This window comes from Calonectris borealis, chromosome 22 (genome assembly GCF_964195595.1).
Source record: "Calonectris borealis chromosome 22, bCalBor7.hap1.2, whole genome shotgun sequence".
NCBI classification, from domain to species: Eukaryota; Metazoa; Chordata; class Aves; order Procellariiformes; family Procellariidae; genus Calonectris; species Calonectris borealis.
Genome location: NC_134333.1, coordinates 55,662 through 75,927, shown reverse-complemented (window position 1 = coordinate 75,927; position 20,266 = coordinate 55,662). Strand labels below are relative to the sequence as shown.

The window sequence follows — 20,266 nt, the reverse complement described above, 5'->3', positions numbered from 1 at the left end:
AAAATACCTTTTACTACTTCTGATTTAATGAATTGGAAAGAATTGGCAGGATCATACAGGGAAAATCCTGAAAAGGTGTATAGATCTTTAAAGAGAATGATTAAAAATCATAATCCCGATTGGCAAGATATTCCAATCCTTTTAAATAATTTGTTAACTCCTGAAGAAAGAGGGTCGTATTGGAAAAATCTAATATGGAAAATGAAAGGAAAAAAGGGGAAACAGAACGCTGCAACTCTTGCGGCTGCTTTTGTGAATGCCCAAGGATCTGCTGGAGGTAGGGGCAGAGGATACTGGAGAGGTAAAAGCAAAGGGTACTTAAGGGGTAGAGGTAGAGGATGTGGAAATATATATTTGAACAGTCTACTCCGTTGGGGATCAATCAATGTGCTGTATGTAAGAAGCAAGGACACTGGAAAAATGAGTGTGCAGAGAATAAGAAAGTTGCTGTGATTCGGCCACAGCAAATTCCACCTGAAGCTGATCTCTTATGATGGGAGAGGATTCTGAAGGATGGGGACTGGGGGCAGAAAATTATATTCTCCCAGCTGAGCCCCTGGTTCCAGTAAAGCTGGGAAATAAAAGAGTTGATTTTTTAGTGGACACTGGTGCAAAATACTCTGTTATAAATACTTGTAAAGGACCAATGAGTAAATTTAATGTATCTATTGTTGGGGTCAGGAGAAAGAAAGAGGTAAGGTCTTTTTTGAAAACTTTAAACTGTAAAATCGGCGGAAAAACTTTGATGCATGAATTTTTATATATACCGGAGTGCACCATGCCTCTCTTAGGACGGGAATATTGAATAAATTGGGAGCACAAATTAACTTGGAAAAAGGAAAAATCCATTTTTCTTGGATCCAAACAAAAGGAAAAGTTCATTTTCCTGAAGCTAATGCCTGGCAAGCCCAAGTTTGTTTATTACAGACAAACACAGCAGAATCTGAAGAAATCAGTTTACCCTTCTGTTTGGGCGACAGACAAACCAGGAAGAGCAAAAAATGTGGAACCGGTAAAAGTTGAATTGAAAACAGGAGTTCGACCGCTCTGGAAGAAAACAGTCAAAAGATTTTTGCCTTTGAATGGGAAGATCCGTCGACTGGGAGAACTCAGCTCTGCTGGACTGTGCTGCCACGAGGGTTTAAAAATAGCCCAACCATCTTTGGAGCAGCCTTGACCAAGGAACTGGAACACTGGTCCGGTAAGGAAGATCTAATCACCCTCCTTCAGTGTGTTGATGACATCCTATTGGAAGCAGACACTGTCGAGATCTGCAAAGAAAAGACTGTTAGCCTCCTAAACTTTTGGGGAATGGCTGGGTACAGGCTGTCAGAAAAGAAAGCACCAATTGCAAAACAAACTGTAATTTAGTTGGGATTTGGGACTTCCCAAGGACAACGAAGATTGGGAAATGATAGGAAAAAAAGGCCATTTGCAAGATGGCACCCCCTCAATCTACAATATCAAGCTCCGTTAGTGGAACAAGATGGCATCAGTTTGAAGTAAGTGCCATTTTAAATACTGCTTCTTCAATGCCAAGTGAAAAAGAGAGTGATCCTAACCATGATTGTTTACAAGTTATCAAACAGGTATATGCCAGCAGGCCAGACCTGAGAGATGTCCCTCTGCAGACTCCGGATGAAGAATTATTTACTGATGGAAGCAGCTTTGTTGTGAAACGAGAAAGGAGGGCTGGCTATGCCGCGGTAACTTTAACTGAAGACCAAGAAGTAAAAGCATTACCTCCAAATACATCTGCCCAGAAGGCAAAGATAATAACTTTGACAAGAGCTTTAGATCTGGCTAAAGGTAAGAGAGTTAGTATTTAGACAGACTCTAAATAGGCTTTGGGAGTTGTTCACGCCCATGGAGCGATACGGAAAGAGCGAGAACTTTTGTCTGCCAGTGGCTCACCTATAAAGTATGGAACAGAGATTTAAAATTTATTGGAAGCAGTACAAAAAACAAAACAAAACAAAAAACCCAAAGAAGTTGCTGTGCATCAAAAGAAATTCAAATAGAATCCCCAAATTATAACGAAAAAGAAAATAAGTTGGCTAAGCTATTACAGTGCAAAAAGAATGATCAAGGATGATGGATTACTTCACATGGACAATGTATAGTAACTCCCGAAATCATGAAGAAATTGATGGTCACAACCCATGCTGAGACACATATGGGAGCAGAAGCAATGGTCGAGTCGGTAAAACGATATGCAATAGGGACTAAAATGTAATTGATTGCCAAAAGTGTGCGTGAGTGTGCTAAATGTGAGATTTGTCTTAGGAACAATTTGAAAATACAAATCCGACCCCCTCCTGGAGAGGTAAGGAAAGGCATAACTCCCGGTGAGTATTGGCAAATAGATTTTTCAGAGTTACCAAGGTGCAACTAATCCCGATATTTATTGGTATTGGTAAATACCTTCTCTGGATGGCCAAAAGCTTTCCCGTGGCAAACCAGCAAGGCAAAAGAGGTAACAAAACACTTCTTAAAAGAAATTATTTCAAGATTTGGAGTCCCTTTAGAGACGTCTTCTGCTAGAGGCCCACATTTTGTAGCGGAGGTTATCAAGAATGCGAGTAAGACACTAAGAGGACCACAATTTAGCAGACAAGTAGAGAGAATGAACCAAATATTCAAGAGACAAATTTCTAAAATATGTCAGGAAGCTCAGTTGAAATGGATTGAAGCTTTACCACTTGCCTTGTTAAGAACGAGGGTAACCCCAAGAGCTAAAGAAAAAGTAAGTCCATTTGAAATTCTGTATGGCAAACCTTATAATGTCGATCTAACAGGAAGGTTTGAACAAATGCACATAATAGGAGAAAAAGTGTTAACTGAATCTCTCTTGTCCTTGAGTAAAATGGCGAGTTCTTTACACAAATATGTTCTTTTGAGGACACTTTTACCCCTTGAATTTCTGGTACATTCATTCAGTCCAGAAGACCAAGTCTAGCTGCGAAGGTGGAAGGACGACCCCTTTGGAGAAAAGTGGAAAGGCCCCTTCCAAGTGTTACTAACAACAACCACTGCTGTAAAATTAGAAGAAATAGACTCTTGGACTCATTACACCAAAATAAACAAAATACCTCCTAGACCGTGGACATCTACACCTAAGGAACCATTGCAATTAATTTGAAGGCGTACTTGATGGCTTACCAGAGATGTTGCCGAATTATTTGTGATATTGTGATATTGCGATATCTGGTCCAGACGTGGCTCGGAGACAAACCTCGACCTTATAAGGAAAGAAAAGAACAGGTTCATGAAGAGTTCACTCCCCTGCCGACCACCAGAGGCCACCCGAGACCCTCGAGGAGACCCTAAAGGCTTTAGTGCTCATGTGTCTAGGATATTTAAGGAATATGTAAAAGAGAAACTGAAAATATGTATGAGAAGCACGGATATAAACAGAAAGGTGATTAGACCCAGTGTGCTTCATTTGTGGCAAGTCCGCCGAGCACCCAGGCCTGAATAAAACAATCTCTCTCCTGAGCGGGTGGAATTGGTTAACTGCACGCTAGGCACGAATCTGCTTTTCGGACGCCACCTAGCCCCCCGCACCCGCACCAGCAGCACCCAGCCAGCCTAGTGCCCAGCACGCATCAACTTCAGGGCCCAGCACCCAGCCATGCCCACCACCTGGACATGCCCAGCACCCAGCAACCCCAGTGCACAGCACCCAGAAACCAACACACGCACACACCCAGCACGCCACACCCCAGCACACAGCAGCCGCCGGGACAACCACCTCCAGCGCCAAGCACCCAGCACAACCATTGCTCAGCACCCAGACATAGCCAGCACTCAGACATGCCCAGTAGGCAGCTTCTCTGCTGTCCACCACCCAGCTTCCTGACTGCCCAGCATCCGGACATGCCCAGCGCCCGCCACACAGCACTAACACTGCCCAACACCCAGCACCCACACATACCCAGCACAGCCAGGGCCCAACACACAGCACACGCACATGCCAAGAATCAAACACCCTCACAGCACAGCACCCTGCAACTCCAGAGCACGCACCCAGCACCGGATATGCCCAGCACCGGCTATGCCCAACACCCAGCACCCAGCACCTCCAGCACCCAGCATGCAGCACCAAGACGTACCTTGCACTCAGTTATGCATAGTACACAGCAATACCAGGGCCCACCACCCCCAGTACCTAGAACCCAACACTCCCACCACCCAACGCCCACTACCCCGACATGCCCAGCACACAGCACCCCCACCGCACCACACCACCAGCGCCCAGCACCCAGCACCCAGAAATGCTCAGCACCCAAACATGCCCAGCGCCCAACACACCAGAACGCAACAAACCGGCAACCAACATCCCCACTGATCAGCACATAGCCCCCACAATGCCCAGCACCCGCATGGCCCTGCACCCACCACACCAAATACCCACCATCTAGCACCCCTAGGCGTCTCACACCCAGCAACCCAGTGCCCAGAAACCAGCATACCTAACACCCACCATCCATCACCCCCGCTGCCTAGCACCCTGTACCCAGACATACCCAGCACCCGGACATACGCAGCACACAGCACCCCAAGGACCCAGCAACCAACCAAGGTACCCGCACACGTCCAGCACCCAGCACTCCCACCACCTAACACTCAACACCCGGACATGCCCAGTAACCAGAGCACCCAGCACCCCCAGCGCCCAGCATCGCCAGCGCCCAGCACCCAGCAGCCGGTCATGCCAAGCACCTGGACATGCCCAGCACCAAGCACGCCAGTGCCCAGCACACAATATCCCCAGCACCCAGTAGCCCCAGCACCCAACATCCCGCAGCAAGAGATACCCTGCACCAGCTTATGCATAGTACCCAGCACTCCCAGGGCACAGCAACCAGCACCCCTAGTGCTTAGCGCCCAGCACCCACACCAGCCAGCACCCAGCAAGGCCGGTGCCCAGCACCCAGCAACCTCAGGGCCCAGAACCCAGCAGCCAGCCATTGCCCAGCACCCAGACATGCCCAGCACCAAGCAACCCCAGTGCACAGAACCCAGAAGCCCCAGCGCCCAGAAATCAACAGCCCCAGCGCCCAGCACCCCCAGGGCTCAGCAACCAACACCGCATGCACTCAACACTCAAACCACCCAACACCCGGACATGCCCAGCACGCAGCACCCCCACCACCCACCACCCCCACTGCCCAGCACTCAACATACCTAGCACCCAGATATGCCAAGCAGGCAGCTTCCCTGCTGCCCACCACCCAGCATCCCGACCGCCCAGCACCCGGACATGCCCAGCGCCCACCACGCAGCACCCATACTGCCCAAAAACCAGCACCCACACATACCCAGCACAACCAGGGCCCAGCAAACAGCACATGCACATGCCAAGAATCAAACACCCCCACAGCACAGCACCCAGCAACCCCAGAGCACGCAGCCAGCACCAGATATGCCCCAGTGCCCAGCACCGGATATGGCCAGCACCCAGCATCCCCAGCACCCAGCATCCAGCAGCAAGACATACCCTGCACACCATTATGCATGGTACCCAGCACTCCCAGGACACAGCAACCAGCACCCCCACTACCTGTGCTCGCTTCTGTAATTCTAAACAATGAAGACCTGTGGCTTAGAAGATAGGTAACTAGCAGGTGTGGTGTTTGCAGGTTTGTAGAATTGTAGTCTAAATCGTGTCTCCTGGAAGCATTGTTAGACTCTAGTGAAGAGTAACCTTGGAAACGAGAACCACAAACAAACCTGGTCCGGACGTGGCTCGGAGACAAACCTCGACCTTATAAGGAAAGAAAGGAACAGGTTCATGAAGAGTTCACTCCCCTGCCGACCACCCGAGACCCTAAAGGCTTTAGTACGCATGTGACTAGGATGATGTAATATTAGAATTAGTTCCCGGAAATTTAAGGAATATGTAAAGGAGAAACTGAAAATATGTATGAGAAGCATGGATATAAACAGAAAGGTGATTAGACCCGGTGTGCTTCATTTGTGGCAAGTCCGCCGAGCACCCAGGCCTGAATAAAACAATCTCTCTCCTGAGCGTGTGGAATTGGTTACTTGCACGCCTGGCACGAATCCGCCTGTTGGACACCACCTAGCACCCGCACCAGCAGCACCCAGCAAGCCCAGTGCCCGGCACGCAGCAACCCCAGCGCACAGCACCCAGCCATGCCCACCACCCGGACATGCCCAGCACCCAGCAACCCCAGCACACAGCACCCAGAAACCAACACACACCCCCAGCACCCAGCATGCCCACCGCCCAAAACCCAGCACCGGACATGCCCAGCACCCCCAGTGCTCTGCACCCAGCACACCAAACACCCACCATCCAGCACGTCCACACGTCTCACACCCAGCACGCCCAGGGCCCAGCATCCAGCACCGAGCATCCCCAGCAACCGGTCATGCCAAGCACCTGGACATGCCCAGCACCAAGCACGCCAGTGCCCAGCACACAATACCCCCAGCACCCAACATCCAGCAGCAAGAGATACCCTGCACCAACTTATGCATACTACCCAGCACTCCCAGGGCCCAGCAACCAGCACCCCCAGTACTTAGCCCCCAGCACCCGTACCCGCCAGCATCCAGCACCAAGACATACCCTGCACTCACTTATGCATACTACCCAGCAATGCCAGGGCCCAGCACCCCCAGTACTGGGCAGCCAGCACCCCCACCGCCCAACACTCATCACCCGGATATGCCCAGCACAGAGCACCGCCCCACACCACCATTGCCCAGCACCCAGCACCACCAGTGCACAATACCCAGCACTCAGATATGCCCAGCACTCAGACATTCCTAGAAGGCAGCTTCCCTGCTCCCCGTCGCCCAGGACCTCCAGTGCCCCTCACCCAGCACCCAGATATGCCCAGCGCCCACACTGCCCAACAACCAGCACCCACACATACCCAGCACAACCAGGGCCCAGCACACAGCACACGCACATGCCAAAAATCCAGCAGCCCCACAGCACAGCACTCAGCAAACCCAGAGCACGCAGTCAGCACCGGATATGCCCAGCACCGGATATGCCCAGCACCAACACATACCCTCCACTCAGTTATGCATAGTACCGAGCAATGCCAGGGCTCAGTACCTAGCACCCAGTACTCCCACCGCCCAACACCCACCACCCGGACATGTCCAGCACCCTCACTGCCCGTGCCCAGCACCCACACACGCCCAGCACCCAGACGTGCCCAGCGCCCAACACACCAGAACGCAGCAAACCAGCCCCCAACACCCCCAGTGATCAGCACATAGCACCCGCACATGCCTAGCACCCAGCACTCGCAGCGCTCAGCACCCACCACCCCCAGTGCCCAGAAACCAGCATACCCAACACCCAGCATAGAGTACCACCACCACCCAGCACCCCAACTGCCCAGCACCCGGACATACACAGTACCCCTAGGACCCAGCACTCAGACGGCCAGTGTGCTGCACTGTCCTGCTTCCGGCTGGGACAGAGTTACCTTTCTTCCCAGTAGCTTGGGGGGTGTGCTGTCTTTTGGGTTTGGTGTGAGAGGAGCCTTGATGGCCCGTTGATGGCCCACTAATGCTTTGGCCGTTGCTGGGCGGTGCTTGCAGCGGGGAGACTTTTGTTTTCTCCTGTCGGCCTCCCCTGCCCTGCCACGTGCAGGGGAAGCTCGGGCTCGGGTGGGGAGCACAGCCGTGGTGGTTGACCCAGCTGGCCATTGGGGTATTCTATAGCATGTGACATCATGCTCAGTATAAAAAAACGGGGGGACCTCCCCCCCAGCTCGTGACACGCGGTCTGCAGCGGTGAGCGGTTGCATTGTGCATTGCCTACTTTGTATAGTCTGTTGTTGTTCTCATTGTTCTTATTAATGTTCTACTTCGGTTTATTTCAATCATTAAACTGTTTTGAGCTCAACCCGGGAGTTTTCCTACTTGTGCCCTCCCGATTCTCTCCCCCATCCCACGGGGTGGGGTGGGGGGAGTGAGTGAGCGGCTGCATGGGGTTTATTTGCTGGCTGGGGTTAAACCACGACGTGCACCCATCATACCCTCCACCCAGCACCCCCATGGCCCAGCACTGATTCCCGGCCATGCACACAACCCAGCACACCCACCGCCAACACACAGCCCCTGGACATGCCCAGCAACCAGAAGCCCCAGTGCCCAGCACCGCATCACCCCGCATCCCCAGCGCCCAGCACCCAACACCCTCACTGCCCACCACCCAGAACAACAAGTGCCGAGCACACAGCATCCGGACATGCCCAGCACCGGGACACACCCAGCACCCACAAGACCCAGCACCCGGTCATGACCAGCAACTGGAAATGCCCACAGCCAGTACCTCTAGCTCCCAGCAGCCACCAACCCCAGTGCCCAGCACTTAGCACCCAGTCGTGCCAAGCACTCGGACTTGCCCAGCACCCAACACCCCACTGCCCAGCACCTGGTCGTGTCCAGGGCCCACCACACAGCACCCACACTGCCCAACAACCAGCACCCACACATACCCAGCACAACCAGGGCCCAGCACACAGCACATGCACAGGCCAAGAATCCAGCACCCTCACAGCACAGCACCCTGCAACCCCAGAGCACGCACCCAGCACCGGCTATGCCCAGCACCGGCTATGCCCAACACCCAGCACCCAGTACCTCCAGCACCCAGCATGCAGCACCAAGACGTACCCTGCACTCAGTTATGCATAGTACACAGCAATACCAGGGCCCACCACCCCCAGTACCTAGCACCCAACACTCCCACTGCCCAACACCCACCACCCGGACGTGCCCAGCACACAGCACCCCCACCGCACCACACCACCAGCGCCCAGCACCCAGAAATGCTCAGCACCCAAACATGCCCAGCGCCCCACACACCAGAACGCAGCAAACTGGCAACCAACATCCCCACTGATCAGCACATAGCACCCGGAATGCCCAGCACCCGCAGGGCCCTGCACCCACCACACCAAATACCCACCATCTAGCACGCCCACACATCTCACACCCAGCACCCCCAGTGCCCAGAAACCAGCAGACCCAACACCCACCATCCATCACCCCACCGCCTAGCACCCTGTACCCAGACATGCCCAGCACCCAGACATACACAGCACACAGCACCCCAAGGACCCAGCAACCAACACCCGCACATGCCCAGTACCCCCAGGGCCCAGCAGCCAGCACCGCAGCAACCAGCATCCCCAGTGCCCAGCAACCGGTCATGCCAAGCACCCAGCACACAATATCCCCAGCACCCAGTAGCCCCAGCACCCAACATCCAGCAGCAAGAGATACCCTGCACCCGCTTATGCATAGTACCCAGCACTCCCAGGGCCCAGCAACCAGCACCCCCAGTGCTTAGTGCCCAGCACCCACACCAGCCAGCACCCAGCAAGGCCGGTACCCAGCAACCTCAGGGCCCAGAACCCAGAAGCTCCAGCGCCCAGAAATCAACAGCCCCAGCGCCCAGCACCCCCAGGGCTCAGCCACCAACACTCACATGCACCCAAGTCTCCAACCACCCACCACCCGGACATGACCAGCACCCCCACTGCCCGTGCCCAGCACCCACACATGCCCAGCACCACGACGTGCCCAGCAGGCAGCTTCCCTGCTGCCCACCACCCAGCACCCCAAACGACCAGCACCCAGACATGCCCAGCACCCACACTGCCCAAAAACCAGTACCACACATATCCAGAACAACCAGAGCCCAGCACAGAGCACACGCACATGCCACGAATCCAGCACCCCCACAGAACAGCACCCAGCAACCCCAGAGCATGCAGCCAGCACCGGCTATGCCCAGCACCGGATATGGCCAGCACCCACCACCAAGACATACCCTGCACTCAGTTATGCATAGTACCCAGCAATGCCAGGGCCCAGCACCCCCAGTCCCTAGCACCCAGCACTCCACTGCCAAGTACCCAGCACCCAGACGTGCCAAGCAGGCAGCTTCCCTGCTGCCCACCACCCAGCATCGTGACCGCCCAGCACCCGGACATGCCCAGCGCCGACCACGCAGCACCCATACTGCCCAACAACCAGCACCAACACACACCCAGCACAACCAAGTACCCAGCACTCCCAGGACACAGCAACCAGCACCCCCACTACCTGTGCTCGCTTCTGTAATTCTAAACAACGAAGACCTGTGGCTTAGAAGATAGGTAACCAGCAGATGTGGTGTTTGCAGGTTTGTAGAATTGTAGTCTAAATCGTGTCTCCTGGAAGCATTGTTAGACTCTAGTGAAGAGTAACCTTGGAAACGAGAACCACAAACAAACCTGGTCCGGACGTGGCTCGGAGACAAACCTCGACCTTATAAGGAAAGAAAGGAACAGGTTCATGAAGAGTTCACTCCCCTGCCGACCACCCGAGACCCTAAAGGCTTTAGTACGCATGTGACTAGGATGATGTAATATTAGAATTAGTTCCCGGAAATTTAAGGAATATGTAAAGGAGAAACTGAAAATATGTATGAGAAGCATGGATATAAACAGAAAGGTGATTAGACCCGGTGTGCTTCATTTGTGGCAAGTCCGCCGAGCACCCAGGCCTGAATAAAACAATCTCTCTCCTGAGCGTGTGGAATTGGTTACTTGCACGCCTGGCACGAATCCGCCTGTTGGACACCACCTAGCACCCGCACCAGCAGCACCCAGCAAGCCCAGTGCCCGGCACGCAGCAACCCCAGCGCACAGCACCCAGCCATGCCCACCACCCGGACATGCCCAGCACCCAGCAACCCCAGCACACAGCACCCAGAAACCAACACACACCCCCAGCACCCAGCATGCCCACCGCCCAAAACCCAGCACCGGACATGCCCAGCACCCCCAGTGCTCTGCACCCAGCACACCAAACACCCACCATCCAGCACGTCCACACGTCTCACACCCAGCACGCCCAGGGCCCAGCATCCAGCACCGAGCATCCCCAGCAACCGGTCATGCCAAGCACCTGGACATGCCCAGCACCAAGCACGCCAGTGCCCAGCACACAATACCCCCAGCACCCAACATCCAGCAGCAAGAGATACCCTGCACCAACTTATGCATACTACCCAGCACTCCCAGGGCCCAGCAACCAGCACCCCCAGTACTTAGCCCCCAGCACCCGTACCCGCCAGCATCCAGCACCAAGACATACCCTGCACTCACTTATGCATACTACCCAGCAATGCCAGGACCCAGCACCCCCAGTACTGGGCAGCCAGCACCCCCACCGCCCAACACTCATCACCCGGATATGCCCAGCACAGAGCACCGCCCCACACCACCATTGCCCAGCACCCAGAACCACCAGTGCACAATACCCAGCACTCAGATATGCCCAGCACTCAGACATTCCTAGAAGGCAGCTTCCCTGCTCCCCGTCGCCCAGGACCTCCAGTGCCCCTCACCCAGCACCCAGACATGCCCAGCGCCCACACTGCCCAACAACCAGCACCCACACATACCCAGCACAACCAGGGCCCAGCACACAGCACACGCACATGCCAAAAATCCAGCAGCCCCACAGCACAGCACTCAGCAAACCCAGAGCACGCAGTCAGCACCGGATATGCCCAGCACCGGATATGCCCAGCACCAACACATACCCTCCACTCAGTTATGCATAGTACCGAGCAATGCCAGGGCTCAGTACCTAGCACCCAGTACTCCCACCGCCCAACACCCACCACCCGGACATGTCCAGCACCCTCACTGCCCGTGCCCAGCACCCACACACGCCCAGCACCCAGACGTGCCCAGCGCCCAACACACCAGAACGCAGCAAACCAGCCCCCAACACCCCCAGTGATCAGCACATAGCACCCGCACATGCCTAGCACCCAGCACTCGCAGCGCTCAGCACCCACCACCCCCAGTGCCCAGAAACCAGCATACCCAACACCCAGCATAGAGTACCACCACCACCCAGCACCCCAACTGCCCAGTACCCGCACTCGGACATGCCCAGCACCCGGACATACACAGTACCCCTAGGACCCAGCACTCAGACGGCCAGTGTGCTGCACTGTCCTGCTTCCGGCTGGGACAGAGTTACCTTTCTTCCCAGTAGCTTGGGGGGTGTGCTGTCTTTTGGGTTTGGTGTGAGAGGAGCCTTGATGGCCCGTTGATGGCCCACTAATGCTTTGGCCGTTGCTGGGCGGTGCTTGCAGCGGGGAGACTTTTGTTTTCTCCTGTCGGCCTCCCCTGCCCTGCCACGTGCAGGGGAAGCTCGGGCTCGGGTGGGGAGCACAGCCGTGGTGGTTGACCCAGCTGGCCATTGGGGTATTCTATAGCATGTGACATCATGCTCAGTATAAAAAAACGGGGGGACCTCCCCCCCAGCTCGTGACACGCGGTCTGCAGCGGTGAGCGGTTGCATTGTGCATTGCCTACTTTGTATAGTCTGTTGTTGTTCTCATTGTTCTTATTAATGTTCTACTTCGGTTTATTTCAATCATTAAACTGTTTTGAGCTCAACCCGGGAGTTTTCCTACTTGTGCCCTCCCGATTCTCTCCCCCATCCCACGGGGTGGGGTGGGGGGAGTGAGTGAGCGGCTGCATGGGGTTTATTTGCTGGCTGGGGTTAAACCACGACGTGCACCCATCATACCCTCCACCCAGCACCCCCATGGCCCAGCACTGATTCCCGGCCATGCACACAACCCAGCACACCCACCGCCAACACACAGCCCCTGGACATGCCCAGCAACCAGAAGCCCCAGTGCCCAGCACCGCATCACCCCGCATCCCCAGCGCCCAGCACCCAACACCCTCACTGCCCACCACCCAGAACAACAAGTGCCGAGCACACAGCATCCGGACATGCCCAGCACCGGGACACACCCAGCACCCACAAGACCCAGCACCCAGTCATGACCAGCAACTGGAAATACCCACAGCCAGTACCTCTAGCTCCCAGCAGCCACCAACCCCAGTGCCCAGCACTTAGCACCCAGTCGTGCCAAGCACTCGGACTTGCCCAGCACCCAACACCCCACTGCCCAGCACCTGGTCGTGTCCAGGGCCCACCACACAGCACCCACACTGCCCAACAACCAGCACCCACACATACCCAGCACAACCAGGGCCCAGCACACAGCACATGCACAGGCCAAGAATCCAGCACCCTCACAGCACAGCACCCTGCAACCCCAGAGCACGCACCCAGCACCGGCTATGCCCAGCACCGGCTATGCCCAACACCCAGCACCCAGTACCTCCAGCACCCAGCATGCAGCACCAAGACGTACCCTGCACTCAGTTATGCATAGTACACAGCAATACCAGGGCCCACCACCCCCAGTACCTAGCACCCAACACTCCCACTGCCCAACACCCACCACCCGGACGTGCCCAGCACACAGCACCCCCACCGCACCACACCACCAGCGCCCAGCACCCAGAAATGCTCAGCACCCAAACATGCCCAGCGCCCCACACACCAGAACGCAGCAAACTGGCAACCAACATCCCCACTGATCAGCACATAGCATCCGGAATGCCCAGCACCCGCAGGGCCCTGCACCCACCACACCAAATACCCACCATCTAGCACGCCCACACATCTCACACCCAGCACCCCCAGTGCCCAGAAACCAGCAGACCCAACACCCACCATCCATCACCCCACCGCCTAGCACCCTGTACCCAGACATGCCCAGCACCCAGACATACACAGCACACAGCACCCCAAGGACCCAGCAACCAACACCCGCACATACCCAGTACCCCCAGGGCCCAGCAGCCAGCACCGCAGCAACCAGCATCCCCAGTGCCCAGCAACCGGTCATGCCAAGCACCCAGCACACAATATCCCCAGCACCCAGTAGCCCCAGCACCCAACATCCAGCAGCAAGAGATACCCTGCACCCGCTTATGCATAGTACCCAGCACTCCCAGGGCCCAGCAACCAGCACCCCCAGTGCTTAGTGCCCAGCACCCACACCAGCCAGCACCCAGCAAGGCCGGTACCCAGCAACCTCAGGGCCCAGAACCCAGAAGCTCCAGCGCCCAGAAATCAACAGCCCCAGCGCCCAGCACCCCCAGGGCTCAGCCACCAACACTCACATGCACCCAAGTCTCCAACCACCCACCACCCGGACATGACCAGCACCCCCACTGCCCGTGCCCAGCACCCACACATGCCCAGCACCACGACGTGCCCAGCAGGCAGCTTCCCTGCTGCCCACCACCCAGCACCCCAAACGACCAGCACCCAGACATGCCCAGCACCCACACTGCCCAAAAACCAGTACCACACATATCCAGAACAACCAGAGCCCAGCACAGAGCACACGCACATGCCACGAATCCAGCACCCCCACAGAACAGCACCCAGCAACCCCAGAGCATGCAGCCAGCACCGGCTATGCCCAGCACCGGATATGGCCAGCACCCACCACCAAGACATACCCTGCACTCAGTTATGCATAGTACCCAGCAATGCCAGGGCCCAGCACCCCCAGTCCCTAGCACCCAGCACTCCACTGCCAAGTACCCAGCACCCAGACGTGCCAAGCAGGCAGCTTCCCTGCTGCCCACCACCCAGCATCGTGACCGCCCAGCACCCGGACATGCCCAGCGCCGACCACGCAGCACCCATACTGCCCAACAACCAGCACCAACACACACCCAGCACAACCAAGTACCCAGCACTCCCAGGACACAGCAACCAGCACCCCCACTACCTGTGCTCGCTTCTGTAATTCTAAACAACGAAGACCTGTGGCTTAGAAGATAGGTAACCAGCAGATGTGGTGTTTGCAGGTTTGTAGAATTGTAGTCTAAATCGTGTCTCCTGGAAGCATTGTTAGACTCTAGTGAAGAGTAACCTTGGAAACGAGAACCACAAACAAACCTGGTCCGGACGTGGCTCGGAGACAAACCTCGACCTTATAAGGAAAGAAAGGAACAGGTTCATGAAGAGTTCACTCCCCTGCCGACCACCCGAGACCCTAAAGGCTTTAGTACGCATGTGACTAGGATGATGTAATATTAGAATTAGTTCCCGGAAATTTAAGGAATATGTAAAGGAGAAACTGAAAATATGTATGAGAAGCATGGATATAAACAGAAAGGTGATTAGACCCGGTGTGCTTCATTTGTGGCAAGTCCGCCGAGCACCCAGGCCTGAATAAAACAATCTCTCTCCTGAGCGTGTGGAATTGGTTACTTGCACGCCTGGCACGAATCCGCCTGTTGGACACCACCTAGCACCCGCACCAGCAGCACCCAGCAAGCCCAGTGCCCGGCACGCAGCAACCCCAGCGCACAGCACCCAGCCATGCCCACCACCCGGACATGCCCAGCACCCAGCAACCCCAGCACACAGCACCCAGAAACCAACACACACCCCCAGCACCCAGCATGCCCACCGCCCAAAACCCAGCACCGGACATGCCCAGCACCCCCAGTGCTCTGCACCCAGCACACCAAACACCCACCATCCAGCACGTCCACACGTCTCACACCCAGCACGCCCAGGGCCCAGCATCCAGCACCGAGCATCCCCAGCAACCGGTCATGCCAAGCACCTGGACATGCCCAGCACCAAGCACGCCAGTGCCCAGCACACAATACCCCCAGCACCCAACATCCAGCAGCAAGAGATACCCTGCACCAACTTATGCATACTACCCAGCACTCCCAGGGCCCAGCAACCAGCACCCCCAGTACTTAGCCCCCAGCACCCGTACCTGCCAGCATCCAGCACCAAGACATACCCTGCACTCACTTATGCATACTACCCAGCAATGCCAGGGCCCAGCACCCCCAGTACTGGGCAGCCAGCACCCCCACCGCCCAACACTCATCACCCGGATATGCCCAGCACAGAGCACCGCCCCACACCACCATTGCCCAGCACCCAGCACCACCAGTGCACAATACCCAGCACCCAGATATGCCCAGCACTCAGACATTCCTAGAAGGCAGCTTCCCTGCTCCCCGTCGCCCAGGACCTCCAGTGCCCCTCACCCAGCACCCAGACATGCCCAGCGCCCACACTGCCCAACAACCAGCACCCACACATACCCAGCACAACCAGGGCCCAGCACACAGCACACGCACATGCCAAAAATCCAGCAGCCCCACAGCACAGCACTCAGCAAACCCAGAGCACGCAGTCAGCACCGGATATGCCCAGCACCGGATATGCCCAGCACCAACACATACCCTCCACTCAGTTATGCATAGTACCGAGCAATGCCAGGGCTCAGTACCTAGCACCCAGTACTCCCACCGCCCAACACCCACCACCCGGACATGTCCAGCACCCTCACTGCCCGTGCCCAGCACCCACACACGCCCAGCACCCAGACGTGCCCAGCGCCCAACACACCAGAACGCAGCAAACCAGCCCCCAACACCCCCAGTGATCAGCACATAGCACCCGCACATGCCTAGCACCCAGCACTCGCAGCGCTCAGCACCCACCACCCCCAGTGCCCAGAAACCAGCATACCCAACACCCAGCATAGAGTACCACCACCACCCAGCACCCCAACTGCCCAGTACCCGCACTCGGACATGCCCAGCACCCGGACATACACAGTACCCCTAGGACCCAGCACTCAGACGGCCAGTGTGCTGCACTGTCCTGCTTCCGGCTGGGACAGAGTTACCTTTCTTCCCAGTAGCTTGGGGGGTGTGCTGTCTTTTGGGTTTGGTGTGAGAGGAGCCTTGATGGCCCGTTGATGGCCCACTAATGCTTTGGCCGTTGCTGGGCGGTGCTTGCAGCGGGGAGACTTTTGTTTTCTCCTGTCGGCCTCCCCTGCCCTGCCACGTGCAGGGGAAGCTCGGGCTCGGGTGGGGAGCACAGCCGTGGTGGTTGACCCAGCTGGCCATTGGGGTATTCTATAGCATGTGACATCATGCTCAGTATAAAAAAACGGGGGGACCTCCCCCCCAGCTCGTGACACGCGGTCTGCAGCGGTGAGCGGTTGCATTGTGCATTGCCTACTTTGTATAGTCTGTTGTTGTTCTCATTGTTCTTATTAATGTTCTACTTCGGTTTATTTCAATCATTAAACTGTTTTGAGCTCAACCCGGGAGTTTTCCTACTTGTGCCCTCCCGATTCTCTCCCCCATCCCACGGGGTGGGGTGGGGGGAGTGAGTGAGCGGCTGCATGGGGTTTATTTGCTGGCTGGGGTTAAACCACGACGTGCACCCATCATACCCTCCACCCAGCACCCCCATGGCCCAGCACTGATTCCCGGCCATGCACACAACCCAGCACACCCACCGCCAACACACAGCCCCTGGACATGCCCAGCAACCAGAAGCCCCAGTGCCCAGCACCGCATCACCCCGCATCCCCAGCGCCCAGCACCCAACACCCTCACTGCCCACCACCCAGAACAACAAGTGCCGAGCACACAGCATCCGGACATGCCCAGCACCGGGACACACCCAGCACCCACAAGACCCAGCACCCAGTCATGACCAGCAACTGGAAATACCCACAGCCAGTACCTCTAGCTCCCAGCAGCCACCAACCCCAGTGCCCAGCACTTAGCACCCAGTCGTGCCAAGCACTCGGACTTGCCCAGCACCCAACACCCCACTGCCCAGCACCTGGTCGTGTCCAGGGCCCACCACACAGCACCCACACTGCCCAACAACCAGCACCCACACATACCCAGCACAACCAGGGCCCAGCACACAGCACATGCACAGGCCAAGAATCCAGCACCCTCACAGCACAGCACCCTGCAACCCCAGAGCACGCACCCAGCACCGGCTATGCCCAGCACCGGCTATGCCCAACACCCAGCACCCAGTACCTCCAGCACCCAGCATGCAGCACCAAGACGTACCCTGCACTCAGTTATGCATAGTACACAGCAATACCAGGGCCCACCACCCCCAGTACCTAGCACCCAACACTCCCACTGCCCAACACCCACCACCCGGACGTGCCCAGCACACAGCACCCCCACCGCACCACACCACCAGCGCCCAGCACCCAGAAATGCTCAGCACCCAAACATGCCCAGCGCCCCACACACCAGAACGCAGCAAACTGGCAACCAACATCCCCACTGATCAGCACATAGCATCCGGAATGCCCAGCACCCGCAGGGCCCTGCACCCACCACACCAAATACCCACCATCTAGCACGCCCACACATCTCACACCCAGCACCCCCAGTGCCCAGAAACCAGCAGACCCAACACCCACCATCCATCACCCCACCGCCTAGCACCCTGTACCCAGACATGCCCAGCACCCAGACATACACAGCACACAGCACCCCAAGGACCCAGCAACCAACACCCGCACATACCCAGTACCCCCAGGGCCCAGCAGCCAGCACCGCAGCAACCAGCATCCCCAGTGCCCAGCAACCGGTCATGCCAAGCACCCAGCACACAATATCCCCAGCACCCAGTAGCCCCAGCACCCAACATCCAGCAGCAAGAGATACCCTGCACCCGCTTATGCATAGTACCCAGCACTCCCAGGGCCCAGCAACCAGCACCCCCAGTGCTTAGTGCCCAGCACCCACACCAGCCAGCACCCAGCAAGGCCGGTACCCAGCAACCTCAGGGCCCAGAACCCAGAAGCTCCAGCGCCCAGAAATCAACAGCCCCAGCGCCCAGCACCCCCAGGGCTCAGCCACCAACACTCACATGCACCCAAGTCTCCAACCACCCACCACCCGGACATGACCAGCACCCCCACTGCCCGTGCCCAGCACCCACACATGCCCAGCACCACGACGTGCCCAGCAGGCAGCTTCCCTGCTGCCCACCACCCAGCACCCCAAACGACCAGCACCCAGACATGCCCAGCACCCACACTGCCCAAAAACCAGTACCACACATATCCAGAACAACCAGAGCCCAGCACAGAGCACACGCACATGCCACGAATCCAGCACCCCCACAGAACAGCACCCAGCAACCCCAGAGCATGCAGCCAGCACCGGCTATGCCCAGCACCGGATATGGCCAGCACCCACCACCAAGACATACCCTGCACTCAGTTATGCATAGTACCCAGCAATGCCAGGGCCCAGCACCCCCAGTCCCTAGCACCCAGCACTCCACTGCCAAGTACCCAGCACCCAGACGTGCCAAGCAGGCAGCTTCCCTGCTGCCCACCACCCAGCATCGTGACCGCCCAGCACCCGGACATGCCCAGCGCCGACCACGCAGCACCCATACTGCCCAACAACCAGCACCAACACACACCCAGCACAACCAAGTACCCAGCACTCCCAGGACACAGCAACCAGCACCCCCACTACCTGTGCTCGCTTCTGTAATTCTAAACAACGAAGACCTGTGGCTTAGAAGATAGGTAACCAGCAGATGTGGTGTTTGCAGGTTTGTAGAATTGTAGTCTAAATCGTGTCTCCTGGAAGCATTGTTAGACTCTAGTGAAGAGTAACCTTGGAAACGAGAACCACAAACAAACCTGGTCCGGACGTGGCTCGGAGACAAACCTCGACCTTATAAGGAAAGAAAGGAACAGGTTCATGAAGAGTTCACTCCCCTGCCGACCACCCGAGACCCTAAAGGCTTTAGTACGCATGTGACTAGGATGATGTAATATTAGAATTAGTTCCCGGAAATTTAAGGAATATGTAAAGGAGAAACTGAAAATATGTATGAGAAGCATGGATATAAACAGAAAGGTGATTAGACCCGGTGTGCTTCATTTGTGGCAAGTCCGCCGAGCACCCAGGCCTGAATAAAACAATCTCTCTCCTGAGCGTGTGGAATTGGTTACTTGCACGCCTGGCACGAATCCGCCTGTTGGACACCACCTAGCACCCGCACCAGCAGCACCCAGCAAGCCCAGTGCCCGGCACGCAGCAACCCCAGCGCACAGCACCCAGCCATGCCCACCACCCGGACATGCCCAGCACCCAGCAACCCCAGCACACAGCACCCAGAAACCAACACACACCCCCAGCACCCAGCATGCCCACCGCCCAAAACCCAGCACCGGACATGCCCAGCACCCCCAGTGCTCTGCACCCAGCACACCAAACACCCACCATCCAGCACGTCCACACGTCTCACACCCAGCACGCCCAGGGCCCAGCATCCAGCACCGAGCATCCCCAGCAACCGGTCATGCCAAGCACCTGGACATGCCCAGCACCAAGCACGCCAGTGCCCAGCACACAATACCCCCAGCACCCAACATCCAGCAGCAAGAGATACCCTGCACCAACTTATGCATACTACCCAGCACTCCCAGGGCCCAGCAACCAGCACCCCCAGTACTTAGCCCCCAGCACCCGTACCTGCCAGCATCCAG

At 56.7% G+C, this 20,266-nt stretch overlaps 1 long non-coding RNA gene across 1 annotated transcript; it reads right to left on the bottom strand.

The window, feature by feature from the left end:
- Positions 1-893: 893 nt before the first annotated feature.
- On the bottom strand, positions 894-3,241 carry LOC142092078 (uncharacterized). Its single transcript, XR_012676949.1, has 2 exons — positions 3,163-3,241; positions 894-1,271 (listed from the first exon to the last, which is right to left on the bottom strand). It is a non-coding gene; the product is annotated as an uncharacterized LOC142092078 (long non-coding RNA).
- Between the last annotated feature and the right edge of the window lie 17,025 nt (positions 3,242-20,266).